This window comes from Poecilia reticulata, chromosome 9, assembly GCF_904066995.2.
Source record: "Poecilia reticulata chromosome 9, P_reticulata-male-v2, whole genome shotgun sequence".
Classification (NCBI taxonomy): domain Eukaryota; kingdom Metazoa; phylum Chordata; class Actinopteri; order Cyprinodontiformes; family Poeciliidae; genus Poecilia; species Poecilia reticulata.
Window position 1 is genome coordinate 5,997,002 of NC_088838.1, and position 14,414 is coordinate 6,011,415.

The window sequence follows — 14,414 nt, forward strand, 5'->3', positions numbered from 1 at the left end:
CAACTGCAAAACTGCTGAAACACTGAGTTCCTTTAAATCAAGACTAAAAACCCAGCAGTTCAGAGTTGCTTTTGAACTATAACAACTGGAATATTAACCAACATAGTCATGTTGTCATATTGATTATTTCAACAGTCATTGCTTGACTTTAATGTAATGTCTGTTATTAGTTTTCACAACTGTTACTATGTGATGTGTTCATGAGTTTTCTCATGAAAACACTGAACTGCTTTCAACTGCTGAAATGTGCTTTACAAATAAACTTAATTGATTATTGATTGAGAACTGAATGTAGAAAGATGATAGAATCCAAGAAAATGCTTAATTTACGATTCAGTGACCACCATACTGAAACATAGCCACTGATCCACACACACATAAATTAAATTATCTGGTTCTTCATCCTGATAACTGGATTTTAAAGCCTTTACAGATCAGTGGAACATCAAAACCATCATGCGTACTTCAAAGACGTAGCAATGCTTCATATTTGACAAAACCTACTTCCTTTCCTTACGATAAAAACGACCTATTGTGCATTTTTACGTACACAAACACAACTGTGACAGCGGCATAAAAGTGGATAACCTTGCAGAAAACGCTATTGTATGCATTATGTTTCGAGGACAGCAGGAACTTGCTGTGCAGCCCACACAACGCCGACTGACAGACTGTTCAAAACTTTTGTCTTTTCCTTTAAAGTGAAGCAGTTCACTGCAGCTTCTTTGTAAAACCTCACTTCACTCTAAACGATCCTTTAGAGCAAATATTTTCATGAAGAGTTAAGTTCAGCTGCTGTGTTTTCTCAGCTACTGTAATGTCCTTTTTTTTTATTACTATAATGTTTTCGTGGGGTTTTCTCCACCAACTCGTTCCACTGCTGATTCATGGTTATTCCAGGCAGCAGATCTGGAGTTGAATAAGAACCCGGTTCTTTTTCTGGGTCAGAGAAAAGAACTGATTTCGTCAGGAACTGAGTCAGACTGAACCAGCCGGACGAAACGAGCAGCCAGACTGAAACACCTGAATACATCTAATATGAAAATGTCAGTGGAGCCAAGGCAATGAGAAGAAAATGAGCAAAAGTGTGAGATTATTCTGATTTAATCAGAATATTGTGTGTTCTTTGTTTTAATGTTATATGTCATGTACTCAATGTTATGATGGAGGTTTTAGGGTCATGCTAAGAAAAAATAAAATAAAATTATGTATTATTTCTATTTTATTTTCATGTGACATATTTTTTATAATATTTTGACTTTATTCTTGTTAGAATTTTTTTCTCATAACATCATGACTATTTTCGTATGACTTCAACTTTATCCTCATACGACTTTATTCTTGTAATTAAGTTTTCACTTAACCTTAAAAAAAAAAAAAACACGTTAAGTGGAAACTTAACCGCATTCCGACTTCTTTTATAAACTGTAGCTCTCTCTGCATCACCAGCTGGAGTTTATAAATCCCGTTTAATCCCTCTGCTTGAGTCCGGCTCTCGTCGCCGCTTCTATAATGAGACAAAATATGTGATTGTAAGATGTAAACCGTCTCCCTACTCTGTGATCATCCGTCTCAGGTTGCACCAGATGGAGGAGGAAAAATTTACAAAGAGTCTTTTTTAGTGGTGTAATGATATGTGGGAAAACCACACAGCTTTTTTAGTGAAGAACCAACTTTAAGAACCGAGCTGTAAGTGGTTTCTCTTTGGTGGAAAAGCCCTTCTGTGAGTGTGAAGGAATTAAAATAACAATGCTGTCTTTGTTTTTTGTGCGTGTGTGTGTGTGTGTGTGTGCGTGCTTGTTTTTTAACCTCAAATCTTCTCTTAAAAATATTGGGGCGATATAGGTGGCACAACAAAGAAGCGAAGGAAAATGGAGGGTGGAAGGAGTGGGAGGTGATGGATGGTTTTGTGGGTCTGGACTCTCCCAAGAGAGCTAAGACTGTTAGCCGATGACTCAGCTGGTGTGTGTGTGCGTGTGTGTGTAAAGATGAACCGTTCTCAATGAACAGAAAGCAATGTAAACACAAAAACACTATGGAGAACAAATTTAGCCAATGCACTGTCAACACATTGCATGTGTGACTGTTGAAAAACAAAAGGTTAACTTATAAAATTAATCAGTATCAAGACCAGTCTAAAAATACATCCAGATTCTTTCTGTGGGGAGAGTAAGAGGAGTAAGTGATCTTTCTCACAAGCAAGAAATCGCTTGGGACACACAGTCAAGGACTTTATTTGTCATCAATCACACTCGGATGCCAGTCTAATCACAAAATTAAGTAAAAAGTAAAAGTATACCAACCTGATAAACGAAGATGCTAATGCTAATTCTTTAGAGACCAACCACAAGGGAAAAGGATGTTCAAAGAACAAGCTAAACTGACCGAAGGTTTAATGTCTAATATGAACTTAAAGTAAAAGTTTTAACATTATGACATTAGTTTTAGGGGGAGATTTTGCAAGAGAGACAAATCAATGTTTCTGAACCCCTTTTTCTCCCCACACCTGATAATCCAGTGGGTTGAGTTTTCAGCTGGTGTGGTTCGCCTTCATGCTGCACTGTGTCAAACAAACCAAATTCTTTGAAAAACATGTTATACCTCCTCACCTGGGGTGGCACTGCACCAAGAACTATTGAAGGAAATCACACGAAAACCTCTAAAGGAGACACTGAGCGTAACTTTCTTCTTCACAAAATATAAACAAAAATGGAGTGACATCAGATTTTAGTAACGTTTGGATTTCTCTTGTCTTTCATAAAAGACTACATGCAATTTCTCCTGCTAGTGCAAGACTAGCATGTTTGTTTTGGTTATATTTACCCAGAATGCTCTGTGTGGTAGTCCACTTCCTTCTTTAGGAGCAGATTCTAGTCCACTTGGAGTTCACATATGCTTTCGAACCGCATCAGAGTTCACTTTAATGGAACCAAGACCGAGATTTTTAAGTGGACCAGAGTTTGCTTTCTTTGTCCACATCAGAGTTTGGTTGCACATTCACGCCTTCCCAAACAAACAGGGCTTTCAAACAAACTACAGTTCAATTAAAGTGGACCAAACAGGAATGGTGTGAATGCATCGTCAGTTTCACCAGCACCAGAAAGCTGCCATAGCAAAAGAAACAGATGTGCCTTACTGCCTTAATGCCTTACTGCCTTAATGCCTTACTGCGGTCCAGATGTTGTCAGTTTCACCTCCAGATGAACAAGAAAAAAAAAGAAAGGTTTGAAAAATGTGTATCTACATTTCCATGAGCTGATGAGAAAAATAAAATAAAATCTAACATGTTTTCTGCCAGATTAGAATGAGTTTTACAAAAAAAAAAAAAAAAAAAATAGTTTTAACATGTTGATAGAAATTCAGAAAACACTTTAGGGTCATAAAAACATTGACATGTTAAAAGTTTGGGATTATTAAGAAAGGACTACGTGAAATCAGGTAAACGTGTGTGAAAACTAAGATCTGGTTTGTTCTTTCTACACTACATAAAATATTAGTCTTTAATGTGGAAAACTAATATTGGGTATTAATTATGTTGTATTAGGTTAAGACCTATAAAGACTATTACCATATTTTCTGCACTATATGGCGCACCTAAAAACATTCAATTTCCTCAAAAGCCGACAGTGCGCCTTATAATCCGGTGAGCCTTATATATGGACCGATATTGAGCCACAACAGGTCTAGCAACTATGGTAAGCAGCCGCCGACTTCATTTTCACCCGTAGAAGAAGTGCGCAGTGCATGCTGGGATAGTTGTCAGAACACTGGTTTGTAATCTATTAATAAAGTTTGACTGACCTATCTACCTACCGACCGTCTAGAATCAGGTCATCTGCAGGTCATTTAGCACTACGTTCTAGACGAACATGCTGTGCGCAAACGGAGAAGGGTGACCATCGTCCGGCCACGCCCCGGCCCAGTCGCGGAAGGCTCTCCTCGCTGACCGGAGTCAGACTGTTTTGTTGACATTCCCTTTAGTGCAGCTCCATCTAGTGGATGCATAACGTAACTCCAGCCTCTACTGTAGCGTCTATTCTATGCGCCTTATAAATGAACTTTTTTCATATATAAGGCGGTGCACCTTATATATGAAAGAAGTTTTTAAATAGTCCATTCATTGAAGGTGCGCCTTATAGTGCGGAAAATACTGTGATAGGTTTGAACTTTATCACAGCAGTGTGAAAGGAATGTTAGTCAAAAACCGAAAAAAAATAAAACGGAGCTAAATCCCTGAAAGCAAAAAAAATCCATCTGAAATAACCCAACAGGTGATTCAGTTCATTGTTTTTGCCTCTTGAGTTTTTAACCCAGAAACAACTTCTGATTATCCACCTGTTTGTTTTGGTTTTTGAGCCAGCCTGTTCTGCTCCGTCCACAACGCTTTGCTTTCAACTGCGATTAGCAGGATACCAAACAATTTCTCTTGCACTATTGATGATTTGTGTACACTAATTCATACAGCTTGGGAAATGTGCCTCTTACTCTTATTTAATGTACTTAATAAAAAAAAGTGAGTGAGCAACGTCCACGTAATGAATCCCGGAAAGTGTAATTTAGTAATTATTTTCCACTTAGTCTCTCTATCTTTTGCCTTTAATGATTTTTGTTCCTCAGTACAGTCAGTAATCTTCTTTACTGCGTTAATATTTCTACTGTAATAAATCATAACCAACAGAGTGGTTGAATGTGGCACTACTAAATAAATCCAGTCCTTTTAATCGTCTGTTTTCTGTCCAAGCTTGCAGTGAGCAAAACTAGGAAAACCGCAACTTTTTCTACTCACAATTAGTAGGACAGTAATGTATTTCTGCTGTTGATCTTTTTTATTATGCCTAAGAGTTATCATCTTTGAACTAAACCAATAAATGTTTAGCTACGTTTTCTTTCTTTTTTTTTCTATATTTCTTTTTTTTCCTTTTTTGTATTTTGTCACATTACTACCAGAAACGTGACAAAGTAGCTTTGGTCAATTTTATACATGAAGTGAAGAAAACAAAATTCTGTTGGAAATATGGAGTTAAATTGGGGCCATAAAGTTTGTTAAAAGAAAACATAAAACTGAAAAAAACTTTTTGAAACTAAAAAAAGGTTGAAACTTGAAAAAAAATGTAACTAAAAATTAAGATTTTTGAAAATGAAAGAAAAAGATTGTTCATAGCTACTTTTCACATTCAGTTGATTGTTTTTCAGTTTCAGAGTTTTATTTATTTATTCATTTAATTATTTATACAAACTTTATGGCCCCAATTTAGCTCCATATCCTAGATACTACAAGACTATAAGCTGGCTTTATAGTTGAAGCGTTGAACTGGGCGTGCAGCGGCTCACGCCAAAAGCGCTAGATCCACCTCACATCTTGTATACAAGATGTGAAAAGAACTGTAAAAAGAAAAAACATGAATCATTTTCCTCCCACTGCACCACCAAGCACTATTTGGTGTTGATTTATTACATAAAAATCCCACCAAAAGGTGATGAAATTCAAATTGAATTCAATTCAAATTCAAAAATATTTCATTGATCCCAAAGAAAAATTACATTTGAAGTTTTAACGTGACAAAATCTGAATTCCTAAGGGTAGGAATAATATCCTTGGTCTCATTTCCTCCCTTTGACAGAATCTTTTATTTTCCCTGAACAAAAGTTCGAACATGTCCCGAGTCTCATCTGTCTGTTTCAGCTCCCAGTCTTTCTTCCAACTGCATATCAGCAGCCATAGCTCAAAATAAATGAAAAATAATTAATTTCACTGCGTGCAATGAATCTTCATCCCTCCTTGCAGAGAGCATCTGAAATGTTTGGAGTTTTCACAGAGAAGCGGCTCAAACCAGATGGGGTACTTTCAGACGAGCCATCGCTCACCTCAGATGTTTTCTTTCCGACTTCTGGATGTTTTAAATATAGACGAACGAGGGAAAATAGCAGCTTCCACGCAAAAAATACCTCCCTGTCTCACTTAATGACATTTCCAGTTTAGTTTAAAAATAAGCAGGGTTTTTTTATTATTATTCTATGTTTTGTTCTTTTTTTTTTTATTACAGATGGGTGGCTTCATTCCTGTGCAGCCCGCCCTGATTCGCAGTGCCAGGCGGGGGCCAGAACCCAGGTCCAAACCCAATCCCCCCCACCCTCTGCGCCGCTCCCTCCTTCAATGAAAAGCAGATGGCTGTTCCTCCGAAGGCAGCCGGCTCCAGTCAGCGGTCCAGGAGAGGAAACTTCTCATTCGCTGCCATCCATCATCGGCCAGGCTGTGGGATGGAACGGGCTGGAGGGGGGAGACGGAGGAACGCCTGACAGCCGGCGTCTGGCCTCTTTCAAACGCCTCTGCATGGCACGTTTAGGGCTCACACGCACATGTAAAACACACACACACGCGCGCACACACGCGCACACACACACGTTCTCTGAAATATTTCGGCTCACGACCCTCTGACTTGGGTTTTGTTGACAGTGTTATTCTTTTCAGCGTCAGGTCAGCGGTTAAAGGTCAGACCCACTCAGCCTCCGTGTCCTGATGGAGGAACAGAAGAGGTTCTGGGTAATGTTGTTCACTTCTGATCGTCTTAGATGCTTTTTTCCGTGCGTCTTCTCATGAGGTCCCAGAACGTTCTGAGGAGGGTTGTAATAGTTTTGGGTTTTTCATACTTTGCTTCATTTTTAATGGCAGCCTTCAAAAATGTCAAAGTATTGTATTGTGATGACACATCAATTGGGTGATGAAGACTCAACAGAAGACACCATTTTCAAAAAAATAGATGGAATTATTGTTGAACAACCACCTGACTGGTGTTTTCCCCCAACTTTTGCTGTCCCCATTTTAACTTCAGACTCTTCAACCTGCCTGTTGCTCTTTTCACCTCCAGATCTTTTCCGACCGACTCCTTCTGTACGATGCACCATTCCTCTCCTCATCCACACCGAGGCAGAGCAGTCTGAACCCTGCTAGCCTTGCTATCTTTCCACCTGGTCTCCTGAACACACAATATGTTCACCTTCTTCCTCTGCATCATGGCAGCCAACTCTCTGGCTTTCCCTGTCACAGTCCTAACATTCAAAGTTCTTACTCTCAGATCTTCCCTTTTCTCTCCTCTCTCTGCTGACTTACTTGCCTTCCTCCTCTTCTTCTCTGCTGACCAAACAGTGACCCAGTTTCCTCCGATGCCCTGTTGGTCTCCAGCACCAATGGCGGTCGTTGTTAACCCAGGGTTCCAAACCGATCCGGCGTACCGGACATCATGTTTTTGACTCGCATGTCAGATTTAGTGAATGTTTTACGGCAGACGCTCTTCCTGACGCAACCCTCTATATTTCTCTGGGCTTGGGATGCTTTGTGTTGCACATTATATTTTCCATTTTAAGCTTTTAGTTGTCTATATCTTTTCTTGAACAAACCAATTTCTAGGCTGTTCTTGAGCTGTGATCTAGGGCCACGCTGTGGACACCCTCAGGGTAGAGTGGACTAAAAGATTTTTTTTTCTTGTACTACTTTTCATTGCAAACGTTTGTTTATATCAACATGTAACATGTTCATTTTAAACTGTAAATGAATCAAAGAAATAGAAAAAAAATAAGACGAGGTGGAATGAGAGGGAAAGGGGGGAGAGAAGAGAGAAATGGAGCAGTGAGTAATGTACCTGACAGCTGAGGATCATTAATCACTGTCAGAGTTGAAAAGGAAAGCAGGGAGGACAGGGCGGGGGTTGGCATTTGACGTGGCAACGCAGACAAAAACGTCCAACTGGCCTCTTTCCTACACACAGCGTCACACATTCTTCCACAGACCTCCTGCGTTTCCATCCCTCTCTTCACTGCAATTCTTCCTTGTGACAAGAGCAGTTTTCCCAAAATGTCAAGAGAAGGACTGAATGGCTGACGATAAAAAAAAAAAAAAAAACGGGAGAGAAACAAGCAAACCAGTAAACACGCACACACATACACACTTTTTGTGCGCACACCCGGAGTCCTGTCATGTCTGTGCATTGCTCGCACTAATAGGGGCTGCCGAGGGTTTGACTCCGCGCGGCGGGCTGCCGCCGCACGGCAACGACAGCCATTCACAGCCTGTCAACCCGCCCTGCAGCGAGAGCCGTCCACAAAGACGGGGCTCTCACAAAGAGATGAAGGCGACGCAGTGACTTCAAATCTCAAACATGCGGGCATGCACAAAAAAGATGCACAAACATGCACGCGCGCGCACACACACGCAGTCATCCCGTCCTCCCTCCATGCAGCGGGACAGCAGCTGGCCTGTTCCACCGTCACTCACACTGATGAGTCTACTCTGCTGTGTCCAAGTACTGTCTGTCCTCCCACCTCTCTGAAACTGTTTCTTTGACTTTCCTTTACACTCGATTCGAATTACTTCACAAGAATCCTTATTTGCACCATTCATGTACAAAAATATAGAGGACCATGTAAAAAGTTAACAAATTATCTCTATGAACTGATAAAAGTCCTGAGGGAATTTTATTCCTTCACCAAAAACATACCTGCAGTGTTGCTTTGATTCTTTCATGCATGTTTGAGAAATCCTTTAATCTCCATGACAACCATTCAGCTGTGCAAAAACATCTGGTTGGACCTAGCCCCGCCTTTAAAGACGAAGCTCCTCCTCAGAGCTGCAGCTTCCAAGTTTCCACCTCACAGAACAGCCCCTCAACTTTGACTTCCCCACTCAGCTCCTTCAGACTAGCCAGCAGCAATTAGCAAACATCTGGTGGAACTGGGCCTCAGCTGAGCTCATTATAGTAGCTACTTCTCAGTGAAACGCTGGTGTAAACTTTGCTAAAGGGTTAATAGAGGAGCGATGTTGCGAAGACTTCCTGAAGGCGGAGCTTCAGAAAGAGCTGGAGTTCTTTTTAAAGAGACAGAGGCCCAATTTCAAGGCGTTAAATTACAAAGTAAATGTCTTTTAAGTCATATTTGATATATATGGCATTTTTATAACAACTGAAGATAACGTGGGTGCTTGATAATACTATAAAATGAGATGTCTAGTCTGATTTAACTTCAGACAGTGAGAAAAAAGTGGATTTGTCTAGGTAGATTAGATTAGACAGGTATCTATCTAGCAAGATACCTAGCTGCTAGGACATGCTGGACTGACAGACGGACAGACAGACAGACGGACAGACAGACTCCTATCAGTTTTACAAATGCAAATCAGGGTGGAGACCATTAGAAGACAATCTGCTGAGCTGCAGCTGCATGTTTAACCACTGAAAAAAGAAATCACAGTTTGATTGCAGCATATGTCACATCAATTTCTTTCTAATTACCAGTAAATAGCATAAATAAAGAATCTTCAGTTTGTTCTCCCTCGACAGGGCTCAGTGGGTAGAGTCGTCATCTTGCAGTCAGAATGCTGTAGGTTTGGTTCTGGATCCCTCCTTTCCGAATGAGTGTCTGTTTCATTTACTGCTCTCTTAGTCACTTTCTACTAGAATCAGCTGGAGCAGGAGTCCAGCGCCGCGGCCTCTGCTCAACACTGTGGGTTTTAGCCAAACACCACAGCTGGTTCCCCTGAACGCGTCCTAGCGTCTGCAGCTGGCACCGCTAACATCTGAAGGCCACAAACAGTGTAACTCTGTTTGTTCATGTTAACTTCGATTATTGATTCCAACAGTTTAGGATTTTTGTCAGTTTTACTTTAAAGTGGGAGAAATTTGGTTTTACACAGACTATTAGTTTTGAAATTTTTGTCTTAGGAAAGGAGCTAATGGTTATTGGTCTTCACTAGGGTTTGGAAAGATACAGTAAGTTTATTTCAAAATACTATTGAAAATATTCCATGACATGGCTATTAATTTAAATCAATTAAATAAAATTAAGAGGCCTAATTTACACCGAAGATCATTCTGAAACACTTAAGATAAACTAGCAGAGCACCTGCTGCCCGTTGTGCCTGTGGGGCTCAGCACTGACCCCTACTGGCGTGGCATGGTACTTCCTGCCTCACCCAGGACATTTCCACTGCACACCTGACTACTCAGAAAGACTGAGATACATAAAAGACTTTACTTAAGATAATATAATGAAAGCATGAGAACTAGGTCCGGTTGAAACTCTGAAATTGTTTTGAAATAATAAGTTCAGGTGGTGAATTATGAACATATAATCTCAGTTCAATTAATGTTATTTATATGGTGCTAATTCGTAACACATATCTCGAGACACTTTGCAAAAAAAAAAAAAAAGTCAGTTTAATCCAGTTGTACATGCATTCCAATAGTTCCTAATTATCAAACTTTGAGTCAAGTTCAATTTATTTTTCAAATTGGTTTAAAAAAAAAGTGTCCTGTCTAAGGGAACCCAGCAGATTGTGCCGAGTCATTGACCCGCATCATTCACTCCTCCTGGATGAGCCTGTAGCGACAGTGGATAATCACCTGCATCGTGTTGTTGTCTTTACAGCAACCCCTCATGCAGAGCATGTATGCGGCAAACAGTGGAGAGAAAAAACTCTCCTTTAACCAGAAGAAACCACCAGCAGAAAATGGCTCTGTGCCACAGCCAACAGGTCTTTGCCAAGGGGTTTGGAAAAGACCTTGAAACTAATTCATGTTAACAGTGAAATAACACATCAGTGGATATTGTCTGTAGCTCTCTAAGACAATCTGGTTGTCAGGACAACCTCCTTATTCATCAAATGGAGACCAAAGAGAAGAGAATAGAAGTCAGAAAACAAACCTTCCGTTCAGACTTTTATACTTTTATATACTTTTATGAATGCTGTGAAAATGTCTTTATTCATGAATCTGTTGTGGAAAGGAGAAATGCTAATATTTACACTTGGAATGTCATAAAATAATGGAGAAAAAATTTCAGAACATTTGAGCACATTGTGTTCATGCACAATGTGCCTGGTGTCTAAGTTTCTGCAGGGTTGAGCACCAGCATAAAGCTTCAGGGTACAGAATGTCAGCTGAGGTTGAACCAGGCACTTTTAAAAGAAATTATGTAAATACAGTTATCTCGATGTGAAGAAACCAATAAAAAAAGGGGGGTAATTAAATTGTTGATAACAAAGCAGCACAGTAGCATCACAGATCCCCAGGTCAAAACCCCTTTTCATGCTTAAACCCCGCAATAAACCATTTTTATGTTATTTGGGAAAACCGGGAACCAACTCTTAGCGGAACAACTGACCTTTGTTCACACCATAAGTTTTTATATTCATGCATAATTAATAATTTAGAGATGTGCTTGTGACCACATGATAAAAGTTCAACAAGTCGTTTGTTAAAACCATGTCATGATGCTGAGACACATATTTTGTGAAAAGATCAATCAGATCAATCTCCTCCACCTCTTCTGAGCTTTTGTTGCCGTCCGACAAAGAAAAGCATAAAAAACAACCAATCAGGAGGGTCTTAGTGCTGTCCATCAGGCTTGTGTACTTCCTACTCAACGTACTAATGATGAAGAAATAACTTACAGTTACAGGAAAACCATTGGTGGTCGTGATAGTCTTAGCATTCACGGCAGGCTTTCCTAGCTGTTGCGGAGCAGAGGAGGAATGGAGAGGGCACACGTGAGGATGATTGACAGCGTTAGGACCCTCCTCCTGGCTCTGATTGGTTGTTTCTAGTTAGCACTGTGAGAAGGCAGAGGAGATAACTTTTCACAGATTATCTGTCTTATAACGTACTGTCACGACATGGCGACAATTTCAACAAAAACATTTAAAAAATACCTTTCACATAAAAGTTACGTAACCACAGCTTTAAAGTCCAAACCTAAGTTCAATTTCAAATCTGCATCAACACTTAGAAATTGATGTTTACATAAGCTCTCCATCTTGTCTGGCTGAGCGTGAGATATTTTCCAAAGAAGACTGAGCAAACAGTCCGGTTCATGCATGTGCAGAGCTGGTGGAAACCTGCAGCTGAAACAGCAGTGAAAGGTGGATCTGCAGGGGTCTGAATAGCAATGAGACCCTCACTTAGAGATTTAAATTAAATATTTGTCATTTTACCAGGTTTATAATACTACTTGGTTTTTCAGTATAGTTTAGTTTGATTTCGTTGAGACTTTGTCTGTCTAACTCAGTTAGTTTTAGTTCGTTTTCAAAATGTGTTTGCTAGTGTCTAGTAGTTATTCCAGCCATAGGCGTAGTTTAAGTTTTTTCATACTTTGGTTCGTTTTGAGGTGCAGAATTTAAGAATGTCAAAGTATTGTATTGTGATTATACATAGATTGGGTAATGAATACTCAATGGAGGATACTATTTAAAAAAAAAAAGTATTCAACTAATGTTGAAGAACCAACTGACTGGTGTTTTCTGCCAACTTCTGCCGTCGCCATTTTGCGGACTAAGCGTGGAGCGCCGTAATTTACCGACAGTTCATGTAAACGTCTTGTTTGGGGGAAATAAAATAATTTTCACATCAGTTTGAAAAGCTAATAAACAGGTCAATAGACACACAAACGAAGGATATTATGTTATATTTCTATTTTTAGTATGTTTGAGTTAGTTTAGTTAGTAACAATGTAGTTCCAGTGTAGTTTCTCAATTTTTGTTATGTTAGTTTTAGCTATAACCAGTGGTGGAAAGTAACGAAGTACAAGTACTTTGTTACTGTACTTAAGTACAATTTTCGTGTATCTGTACTTTACTTAAGTAGATTTAATAATGGATACTTTCTACTTTTACTCCACTACATTTCACAGTAAGTATCTGTACTTTCTACTTCACTATATTTCTCCAAAACTGTCGCGTTACTCGTTACATCCAAGTCGCGTTGCTCTTTTTTTTCGTTAAAATGTGAAGTTCAGGGACTTAAGGTGGCGCCGTAAAATCCAAGCAATAACGTGACTTACGTGTCTGTTGTCACCCATCGCCTTCTCCTTTACTCGCATGCGGCTCTGAGACATGTGCAGTGGTTTCCTTTGAGCGGGAGAAGATGTCTGTCTAATCGTCAGTAATATAATAGCGCTGCATAAATCATAAGATATGGCGACATGTAAAATCAGCAGTGCTTCTCTTTCACAGATGGTGGGGACTTCGTCCAACTTTTAGCGTCACTTGGAACGAAAGCTTAAAGAAAGGTAAGCTAAATGGACGTGATGCTAGCAAAGCTAGCTGTACAGAGACACATGTAGCATCTGCAATGAAAAAAAGTTTGTCACTCATGCGCTGAATTATTGTGTGGAGGTGTTGACTGAGGTGTCGCATATATGGGACAACGCTGGTACCAAAGTGCAATATAGTAATATGACATTCAGGAACGATTCGATTTTTCTGGACGGATCTTTACTGATTAAATTTATTTCAGTTCTAAGTATTTAATATCTAGTTTTTTTATGGGAATGTGGATCTTTCAGATCAATTTGAGAAGCAATTTTGATAGGTAAAAGTAAATTTTTTGTGTCACGTAGAGCGGGATGCTGGTCTTGAATTGGTCTTGGGTAGGTGGTCTTGACTACAACTCTGCTACGTGGCTCCTTGGTTGCCTGTCCTCTCCCACTCACCTTCTTTTCATGCCCTTTCTGTTGGATTTCTTTAAAAATAAAAGCCACTAGTGGCAAAAAAAAAATGAAGTTCATGTTATGTTAGGACAGGAGACAAGATGCTTCCATCCCTGAAATTATGATGCATAGAATCACATATCTAAGTCTAAACTATGTTACAGAGTAAACACAATAAAAACATGCTTCATGTGGCATTGTTCATTAAAATGGCACATTCCTAATGTATTAAAATTAAATATGAAAGGTACACTTAATGATATTAGCAATTAGGTAATCCATTCAGCAAGTACTTTTACTTTTAATACTTAAGTATTTTTAAAAGCCAGTACTTTTTTACTTTTACTTAAGTACAAATGTTAATGTGGTAGTTTTACTTTTACTTGAGTACATTTTTGTCTGTGTATTTGTACTTTTACTTAAGTAAATTTTTTGAGTACTTTCTCCACCACTGGTTATAACTATGACAACCTTGCTTTTTACATCTACTTTAACTTTGTGCATAGCTTATATTCACATAGTATGATTGGAAAATGTAGAAAAAAAGAGAAAAATTTATGCATTTTTTTGCAAAGGACTGTACACTTTGATCAGAAGATCAAGTTAGAAGGAATTGGCTAAATGTCCTAGGAAGGATTGTGTCATTGTTAAGGAACCCACCATCCCAGACGAAGCTACAGGTAAGTGACGAGACGTTGGGTTTGTTGGAGAGCAGCAAAGCCACAGGGTTTTCTGCATACGCACGAAAAAAAGTAAGTGACAGTCCACCACCGCCTTGTTTCTCTCCAACAGAGAATCGGTTACGTCAGTGCCGGCAGCTATTCTTTACGTTGCAAGGCTGCTTCGTGCAGACAGAGCATGCCAACTGTCTTCAGAGATTATCTGGAGAAGCAGGGCAGCAGGATGAAGAGAGAAATAACTGGAAGAAAGACAGACCAGGG